This window comes from Hippocampus comes, unplaced genomic scaffold, assembly GCF_001891065.2.
Source record: "Hippocampus comes isolate QL1 unplaced genomic scaffold, H_comes_QL1_v1.1 scaffold68, whole genome shotgun sequence".
In the NCBI taxonomy this organism is placed as follows: Eukaryota; Metazoa; Chordata; class Actinopteri; order Syngnathiformes; family Syngnathidae; genus Hippocampus; species Hippocampus comes.
This window is the reverse complement of record NW_017805625.1, coordinates 5,509,303-5,519,692: the sequence shown is the minus strand read 5'-3', so window position 1 is coordinate 5,519,692 and position 10,390 is coordinate 5,509,303.

Here is a 10,390-nt window from a genome sequence, read left to right as displayed (position 1 = left end):
TGTCGTGACTTGGTTCTTATCTGAGAATACACATGCAGGACGACTTCAAAGATGCTTTGCGTGCCACTTTAGCAGGTAGTACACATGCACATTCCAATAATAGAAGAGCTGTGCCTTCACAACATTGTTGAATACATTTGCAAGTTGCAATCACAGTTAACCTAGTAAAATATGAAAGCAATACTTCAATCAGAACTTAGCATTTTCATCATAAAGGTGCGATTTTTGCGAAGATGATGCAGGTGTGGACTTCTGAGGTATATACCCTACAACTGACTGGCAACCAGTCTTGGGGTGTACTGCACCTCTTATCTAAAGTTGGCTAGGATAGGCTCCAGCTCCGCAACCCTAATGAGGACAAAACACTGGAGAATGTCTTTCTGATGAGACCAGTGACTGCCTGTTAAACCAACAACCACTAGATGGTGCTGCTATCAAAATGTTGGTTATAGTACTGCAGTGGTTTTGGGGAAAAAAAAAAAAAGCAGGGATTCAAACTTTCAGTATGACATGTCATGAATATCAGAGTCAAGGTCACCATAAAGGTCACTCCTCTAAAAGTTGAGATTTTTTTCCATTGACCTTCATTTTCACTGTATTATGCAAATATTGTGCTGTTCGATATACATATTGGTGAAGGTCCCCGCACTTTTATTATTATTGTTCTTATTTTTTTAAGATGGGATAAATTCTTAACCCCAAGCAGACAATGAACATGCAAACAGCAATATATAGGGTGGAGATTTTTGCTTATTAATATTGGATGAGCACATGGTGAAATTGCTACATTTTCACAATGACTGGGGGATTCTGATGACTGCACCAAACACGTTTTATCGTCATCTTAGCGTTGATGTTGTCACACTGCCAACCAAAAAAAGCACTCAAATAGCTTGTGTGATGGCCGATGTGGTTCTATACTGTAACCACATCACGCTGCGCTTTTCACCTATTTTTGGTGATTGTCTCAATAAAAGACGATTGCCTGCCATACAACATCCACATCGAGCACACGACAGAAACGGCACTCTCACCCATTACCGAACTGATAACAGATGTCATAGTCAGCCATGCTGACTGGCCACTTTAGTGCATGGAATGACTTTTATGTGAGGGCGGGTGTCGTGACAGAAGCCCTCCCCACCATTCCTCTCGTCGTGCCACCATACGGATGTCAACGCATGGAAGTGTCACTTTAATCGAAGCAAAACGACTTGGTTTTTTTTCATAATGGAAAACAAAATTTAAAAAAACAAGCGTCAGAATACGCGAGCCTCTCAGGACGCAGCGTCCACTGCCCAAACATTTTTATCATGTTCATTTAATCGTATCCGAGCAGCTCTTTGTGGGTCGGCGCCTTGTCATATTGACTCTGTTCTGATGACAACTAAATCAGGGGTCGGCAACCCAAAATATTGAAAGAGCCATATTGGACCAAAAAAGTGAAAAACAAATATGTCTGGAGCCGCAAAAAAATAAAAGCCTTATAATGAAGGCATCACATCTATATTCGCTATATTAGCCTACGATCAAAATGACTAAAATGCCTTTTTTCGATCAACCAACCGCCCGTGATCGACCCGTTACAGCACACCCACGCATACGCACACACTAACACACGCATGCCAAAATGAGCAACAGCCATAACGGCCGCTAAGATGAACGAGGCACGGGACACACTTTTGCAACGTGTTAACTATCGTAGCTAACGTGTACCATTTAAAAATTCTTCTCTCGGCCCTCCGATTCCCATTCTTTGCCAGTACCCTGGGTGAATTGTACATAAAATGCTTTTTTTTTTTTTTTAAACAACAGCCACCTTCCTGGCATCTCGTCCTGCTAATAGAAACGTGTGTCGCAGGCTATGACGCAAATCTTTGTTGACAGAAATGTTGACATTTAATATTTATTCTACACATTTTTTACAGCATTGGTAAACATTAAGAATGTTTGTATCATGTTTCATGTAAAAATTCCCTCCCCCATCTTTTTCCCTTTTCAAGAATTTTTGAAAAAGTTCCAAAGGAGCCACTAGGGCGGCGCTGAAGAGCCACATGCAGCTCCAGAGCCGCAGGTTGCCAACCCCCGAACTAAATATTAATATCAGGAGGATGAATGTTTACCACCGCCCATTTTACCACATGTGGAACCCCACATTGTATGACATTTTGAGCCACTGGACTTGACTGAAGTATCTTGAAGGCTGCGCATATGACGTGAAGACCTCACAAGCATACGCAAACCTGATTTGAAAACGATCGTCTTTTTTTAAGAGACCATCTCTTCATATCCCGGGGCGCTTTTTGTAAATGTGTTTGTTGCCTCAATATGCTTGATTTAACCAGTTGAGTCTTAATGACCTATTATCCCTAATGGCACTTTCCGTATACCCTCCACTTGTTTTTATGTTCATGGCTTGCAATTCACGAAGGAATCCTAAATTGTTCCAAAAAACCGGTAATGTATTTTGGTCTTCAATTGGCTGCCTTGTGAAATTGTGTTTGCTCTTCAGGTTGACACACTTGTCCCGTGTTGCTCAGGTAAGTTTACCGAGGTTAACGATTTATGCTTTTGATTTCCACGTTCAGTTTGTAAAGTTCACTTCCTGGTCGGACCATTAAAGTGCAGCATCGTAAAAGTGCCCCCCAGGCTTAATTAAAAATCCCTCACCGTTGAGAGCCTTGTTTGAGCTTGAACCATGACCAAAGTCTCCCTAAAAATCAGTCAAACAACACGCTTTGAACAAGTTATCTCTGCCGAGCCATGGACGTTATTGTCCCATCGTGACATTTAACGTTTACAATGACAACCACCTTTTTATGATTGCTGTACATTACAATATAGAAGTTTATGACTGTTTATAGATCAGACCTCGCGGGTTATTGAACTGAAATTGTTGTCAAACGACACAGGCACTCAAGTGGAAGGAGGATTCATCAAAGTTGGTCATTTAGTGAATTTATGTATGAAGACAATTAAATGCGACAAATCGGGTTGTCCATATTATCAGCCAGACTTGCAACTAATGTGTATAAATATACTGTATCGCTAAAAATAGTATAGATTTTCGAGAAAAGTCAGTTCTAGTCAACTTGTGTTTGGAGTTACGTCAAGAGTTGACGGTAAATATATCAAAGTCTGTCTCGTGCAAATGCATTTTGTCATATCGTGAGGACACTTGACCAGTTGGAGTTTTCATCAATTGAACTGCTTTGTCTTTTCCGCCACTGCGCTACCTTCCTCCCGATGACATGTTTCGCTCCACATGAGATAACTGCCTGGCCTCATCTGCCATCATCATCATCTTCCTCATCCTCACTCCACTGTGAGCTGTAAGCAGCCAGTGTGTTAGCAATGAGAGCTTGCGTTTGCCACATAACGGGGGCTCCTGCTGCCCGATGTCGCAATCTGCTGGAGATCACTGAGCGTATGCGGCCAGAGTACCAGATGGATGAAAGAAAGATGAACGCAGGCCTCTGCGACGATTGCCGTGTTTCTAATTTTCAACAGAAAGGGTGCAGATATGAACTCCGACACCTTTCTGTGGTTTGTTACGGATGCTTTCTCATGAATGTCATGCATATATTCAAACATACTAAAAAAACGGAGGTTTGTTTTCCTCACCTACTCACTGGGTAGCTGTGGATTTTGTGCAGATTGGTTATTTCTTTCTCAGGGTGGAGTCATTATTTTGACCTGGCAGATTGGATTGAAGGTGTCATGAAAAAAAAAAAAAGCAGGGATTCAAACTTTCAGTATGACATGTCATGAATATCAGAGTCAAGGTCACCATAAAGGTCACTCCTCTAAAAGTTGAGATTTTTTTCCATTGACCTTCATTTTCACTGTATTATGCAAATATTGTGCTGTTCGATATACATATTGGTGAAGGTCCCCGCACTTTTATTATTATTGTTCTTATTTTTTTAAGATGGGATAAATTCTTAACCCCAAGCAGACAATGAACATGCAAACAGCAATATATAGGGTGGAGATTTTTGCTTATTAATATTGGATGAGCACATGGTGAAATTGCTACATTTTCACAATGACTGGGGGATTCTGATGACTGCACCAAACACGTTTTATCGTCATCTTAGCGTTGATGTTGTCACACTGCCAACCAAAAAAAGCACTCAAATAGCTTGTGTGATGGCCGATGTGGTTCTATACTGTAACCACATCACGCTGCGCTTTTCACCTATTTTTGGTGATTGTCTCAATAAAAGACGATTGCCTGCCATACAACATCCACATCGAGCACACGACAGAAACGGCACTCTCACCCATTACCGAACTGATAACAGATGTCATAGTCAGCCATGCTGACTGGCCACTTTAGTGCATGGAATGACTTTTATGTGAGGGCGGGTGTCGTGACAGAAGCCCTCCCCACCATTCCTCTCGTCGTGCCACCATACGGATGTCAACGCATGGAAGTGTCACTTTAATCGAAGCAAAACGACTTGGTTTTTTTTCATAATGGAAAACAAAATTTAAAAAAACAAGCGTCAGAATACGCGAGCCTCTCAGGACGCAGCGTCCACTGCCCAAACATTTTTATCATGTTCATTTAATCGTATCCGAGCAGCTCTTTGTGGGTCGGCGCCTTGTCATATTGACTCTGTTCTGATGACAACTAAATCCAGCAGGTGGCAGAGGAGGGCTTTCCCTCCAGCTTCCACACCTGCTGCCAATTATGGATCAATTTAAGACATGTAGTGAAGGACTTCCTAAGCGCCAACTCCGTCGGATTATTGACCTTGTTTGGTGTTCATGCTCAAGTGTTATTTTCCAGACCTCTCGACTGGAGAATGTCTTTCTGATGAGACCAGTGACTGCCTGTTAAACCAACAACCACTAGATGGTGCTGCTATCAAAATGTTGGTTATAGTACTGCAGTGGTTTTGGGGAAAAAAAAAAAAAGCAGGGATTCAAACTTTCAGTATGACATGTCATGAATATCAGAGTCAAGGTCACCATAAAGGTCACTCCTCTAAAAGTTGAGATTTTTTTCCATTGACCTTCATTTTCACTGTATTATGCAAATATTGTGCTGTTCGATATACATATTGGTGAAGGTCCCCGCACTTTTATTATTATTGTTCTTATTTTTTTAAGATGGGATAAATTCTTAACCCCAAGCAGACAATGAACATGCAAACAGCAATATATAGGGTGGAGATTTTTGCTTATTAATATTGGATGAGCACATGGTGAAATTGCTACATTTTCACAATGACTGGGGGATTCTGATGACTGCACCAAACACGTTTTATCGTCATCTTAGCGTTGATGTTGTCACACTGCCAACCAAAAAAAGCACTCAAATAGCTTGTGTGATGGCCGATGTGGTTCTATACTGTAACCACATCACGCTGCGCTTTTCACCTATTTTTGGTGATTGTCTCAATAAAAGACGATTGCCTGCCATACAACATCCACATCGAGCACACGACAGAAACGGCACTCTCACCCATTACCGAACTGATAACAGATGTCATAGTCAGCCATGCTGACTGGCCACTTTAGTGCATGGAATGACTTTTATGTGAGGGCGGGTGTCGTGACAGAAGCCCTCCCCACCATTCCTCTCGTCGTGCCACCATACGGATGTCAACGCATGGAAGTGTCACTTTAATCGAAGCAAAACGACTTGGTTTTTTTTCATAATGGAAAACAAAATTTAAAAAAACAAGCGTCAGAATACGCGAGCCTCTCAGGACGCAGCGTCCACTGCCCAAACATTTTTATCATGTTCATTTAATCGTATCCGAGCAGGTCTTTGTGGGTCGGCGCCTTGTCATATTGACTCTGTTCTGATGACAACTAAATCAGGGGTCGGCAACCCAAAATATTGAAAGAGCCATATTGGACCAAAAAAGTGAAAAACAAATATGTCTGGAGCCGCAAAAAAATAAAAGCCTTATAATGAAGGCATCACATCTATATTCGCTATATTAGCCTACGATCAAAATGACTAAAATGCCTTTTTTCGATCAACCAACCGCCCGTGATCGACCCGTTACAGCACACCCACGCATACGCACACACTAACACACGCATGCCAAAATGAGCAACAGCCATAACGGCCGCTAAGATGAACGAGGCACGGGACACACTTTTGCAACGTGTTAACTATCGTAGCTAACGTGTACCATTTAAAAATTCTTCTCTCGGCCCTCCGATTCCCATTCTTTGCCAGTACCCTGGGTGAATTGTACATAAAATGCTTTTTTTTTTTTTTTAAACAACAGCCACCTTCCTGGCATCTCGTCCTGCTAATAGAAACGTGTGTCGCAGGCTATGACGCAAATCTTTGTTGACAGAAATGTTGACATTTAATATTTATTCTACACATTTTTTACAGCATTGGTAAACATTAAGAATGTTTGTATCATGTTTCATGTAAAAATTCCCTCCCCCATCTTTTTCCCTTTTCAAGAATTTTTGAAAAAGTTCCAAAGGAGCCACTAGGGCGGCGCTGAAGAGCCACATGCAGCTCCAGAGCCGCAGGTTGCCAACCCCCGAACTAAATATTAATATCAGGAGGATGAATGTTTACCACCGCCCATTTTACCACATGTGGAACCCCACATTGTATGACATTTTGAGCCACTGGACTTGACTGAAGTATCTTGAAGGCTGCGCATATGACGTGAAGACCTCACAAGCATACGCAAACCTGATTTGAAAACGATCGTCTTTTTTTAAGAGACCATCTCTTCATATCCCGGGGCGCTTTTTGTAAATGTGTTTGTTGCCTCAATATGCTTGATTTAACCAGTTGAGTCTTAATGACCTATTATCCCTAATGGCACTTTCCGTATACCCTCCACTTGTTTTTATGTTCATGGCTTGCAATTCACGAAGGAATCCTAAATTGTTCCAAAAAACCGGTAATGTATTTTGGTCTTCAATTGGCTGCCTTGTGAAATTGTGTTTGCTCTTCAGGTTGACACACTTGTCCCGTGTTGCTCAGGTAAGTTTACCGAGGTTAACGATTTATGCTTTTGATTTCCACGTTCAGTTTGTAAAGTTCACTTCCTGGTCGGACCATTAAAGTGCAGCATCGTAAAAGTGCCCCCCAGGCTTAATTAAAAATCCCTCACCGTTGAGAGCCTTGTTTGAGCTTGAACCATGACCAAAGTCTCCCTAAAAATCAGTCAAACAACACGCTTTGAACAAGTTATCTCTGCCGAGCCATGGACGTTATTGTCCCATCGTGACATTTAACGTTTACAATGACAACCACCTTTTTATGATTGCTGTACATTACAATATAGAAGTTTATGACTGTTTATAGATCAGACCTCGCGGGTTATTGAACTGAAATTGTTGTCAAACGACACAGGCACTCAAGTGGAAGGAGGATTCATCAAAGTTGGTCATTTAGTGAATTTATGTATGAAGACAATTAAATGCGACAAATCGGGTTGTCCATATTATCAGCCAGACTTGCAACTAATGTGTATAAATATACTGTATCGCTAAAAATAGTATAGATTTTCGAGAAAAGTCAGTTCTAGTCAACTTGTGTTTGGAGTTACGTCAAGAGTTGACGGTAAATATATCAAAGTCTGTCTCGTGCAAATGCATTTTGTCATATCGTGAGGACACTTGACCAGTTGGAGTTTTCATCAATTGAACTGCTTTGTCTTTTCCGCCACTGCGCTACCTTCCTCCCGATGACATGTTTCGCTCCACATGAGATAACTGCCTGGCCTCATCTGCCATCATCATCATCTTCCTCATCCTCACTCCACTGTGAGCTGTAAGCAGCCAGTGTGTTAGCAATGAGAGCTTGCGTTTGCCACATAACGGGGGCTCCTGCTGCCCGATGTCGCAATCTGCTGGAGATCACTGAGCGTATGCGGCCAGAGTACCAGATGGATGAAAGAAAGATGAACGCAGGCCTCTGCGACGATTGCCGTGTTTCTAATTTTCAACAGAAAGGGTGCAGATATGAACTCCGACACCTTTCTGTGGTTTGTTACGGATGCTTTCTCATGAATGTCATGCATATATTCAAACATACTAAAAAAACGGAGGTTTGTTTTCCTCACCTACTCACTGGGTAGCTGTGGATTTTGTGCAGATTGGTTATTTCTTTCTCAGGGTGGAGTCATTATTTTGACCTGGCAGATTGGATTGAAGGTGTCATGATTTTGTGTGTCTCCAGCAGGTGGCAGAGGAGGGCTTTCCCTCCAGCTTCCACACCTGCTGCCAATTATGGATCAATTTAAGACATGTAGTGAAGGACTTCCTAAGCGCCAACTCCGTCGGATTATTGACCTTGTTTGGTGTTCATGCTCAAGTGTTATTTTCCAGACCTCTCGATCTCGTCATTGTCGTTTTTGCTCTCTCGTCTCTCGCCTTGTAAGTATTTATCTTATTTAGTCTTTGATCTTGGTCTTGTTTTTTTGTTTCGTGAAATTGGACTCGAGTCATTTTGTTTATATTCTGGGATTAACTCTTTCGTTGCCTTTGCGAGCGCTTTTTGTTTTCGTGTATTGTGTTTCCTGGTTCTTTTTGACCAGCAATTTTAGTTCATACCTTGTCGGTGCGCTTTTGTGATTAAATATTTTTTGTACGGATTTTGTTTGTGTCTTCATTTAGGGGATCCGACTATTCAGTTCTTTCCCGAACAGTGTCAGAAAATTGGATGTGGGTAGGCAAAAGAAGTTGCTGTTAATATAAGAATATTCTATAGTGGCCGTTGGTGGCTTCAATGCGGAAAAGTGGTTTGCTGTTTGCTTTGGGGTGTGTTTCCAAATGAATAGATTTAAAAAGTAACTTAAAAGCAAAAGTGTCCAAAATGCCCCAGCATGCATCATGTGAGGCTACTGTATGTGTGAAATCTCCAGGGTGGCGTATGTACACAGCACACGGCCTTCCTCCCTTCTCTTCGAAGACTTTAGCCGGCCACTGTTGGCACGGCACGGATGCTCCCAACGGCCTCGTCAATTGCGCTCAGGTGCAAAGGGGAGCCAAAGTAAAAAAGGAATTAAAGTGACGTGGGGCTGTGTGTGCCAGAAAGTGCCCAGCATGCTCGCTGCCTGCTGCGAACAGATGCAGCGACAACTCCTCCAAGTATTGTGTGCCATTAAGTCTGATGCCGCACGTCGGACCTCTGGGGGTCCTTTCTTTTATATACTAATTATTCACACAGTACTGGTCTTGAAACCACACTACTTTTTGGACACTTGGAGCTGGGGGAGGGAGGGGAGCAGTGACCTTCTAGTACAGTTCTGGAGTTCTAGCTCACTAGACTTCATTTCAGCAACCATCCAAGGATTAAATCAGCCTGTTTTACTTTGTTCTTTGGATCTCGATGTCACTTTTTACAAAGTGACCATGAAGTAAATGGACTCTCAGGCTAAGTGGTGACCCAAACATTTGTGATGGGTCTTGATGAGTCTTTCAGTGTCATGATGAGATTGCATGTTCTCCCCATGCGGGGCCAGCATGGGTTTTTCTCCGCCTACTCTTGCTTCCTCCCACATTCCAAAAAAAGAATGGCTGGAATATTAGACTGAGCCGCTGTGATTATAAAAGCAAAGCTTGGGACTTGTGCCACCCCTTCCTAAAGTCCTTATGCATTTCGTCTTCATCAAAGAAAATCACGGTGCCATTTGGGGACTCGTCAGGCTTTTCCAATCTGTCTCCCTCGGAACTGTTAAGTTAATTTCATTGCTCTATTCTCATGCATGTCCAATGACAATAAATTTGATTGCATTCCAAATTTCATTCCATTCAAATGTTGGCACTATAACGTGATACAGTACTGTATATGTCATATCAGTGGGCGGTCTCCGACCTTGTTGATGATTCCCCTTAGACTGAAGAGTGTTTCATCATCATCCAATTAGGAAGGTCAGCGCAATATTCACACAGAACGCAGGCCAGATGAGGTGGAACACGTCAATACAATATGCACAATGAAGATGATGACCTCACTGGTGGGCTTGCACTTGTTCTGCTGCCTCAGGAAGTACATCCTCTGTTTCCTGTTCCTCTTTGGAGCCCGGCCGGGGAGGGGATGTTCTCACTCTTCTGTTTAAAGGATCACAGCCAACTGCACTGCGTGCAAAGCTTTGAGATACCTTGTCTTTGCAGCTTATTCGAATACAATGGCAACATAAACAAGCAAGCAATTGGTTATGAAAACGCTACCTCCTTTTTGTTTTTTTGCTTGATGGAGGTGTATAAAAATTGCAGTTGTCTCAGAAATAGCAAAGAAAAAGAATTGAGGGGTCTCATGATTCACTCATAACAGCACGTTATAACAGATGCCACAACAAGTAGCATCTAAATAGTGTGTGTGTGTGTGTGTGTGTGTGTGTGTGTGTGTGTGTGTGTGTGTGTGTGTGTATATATATATATGTGT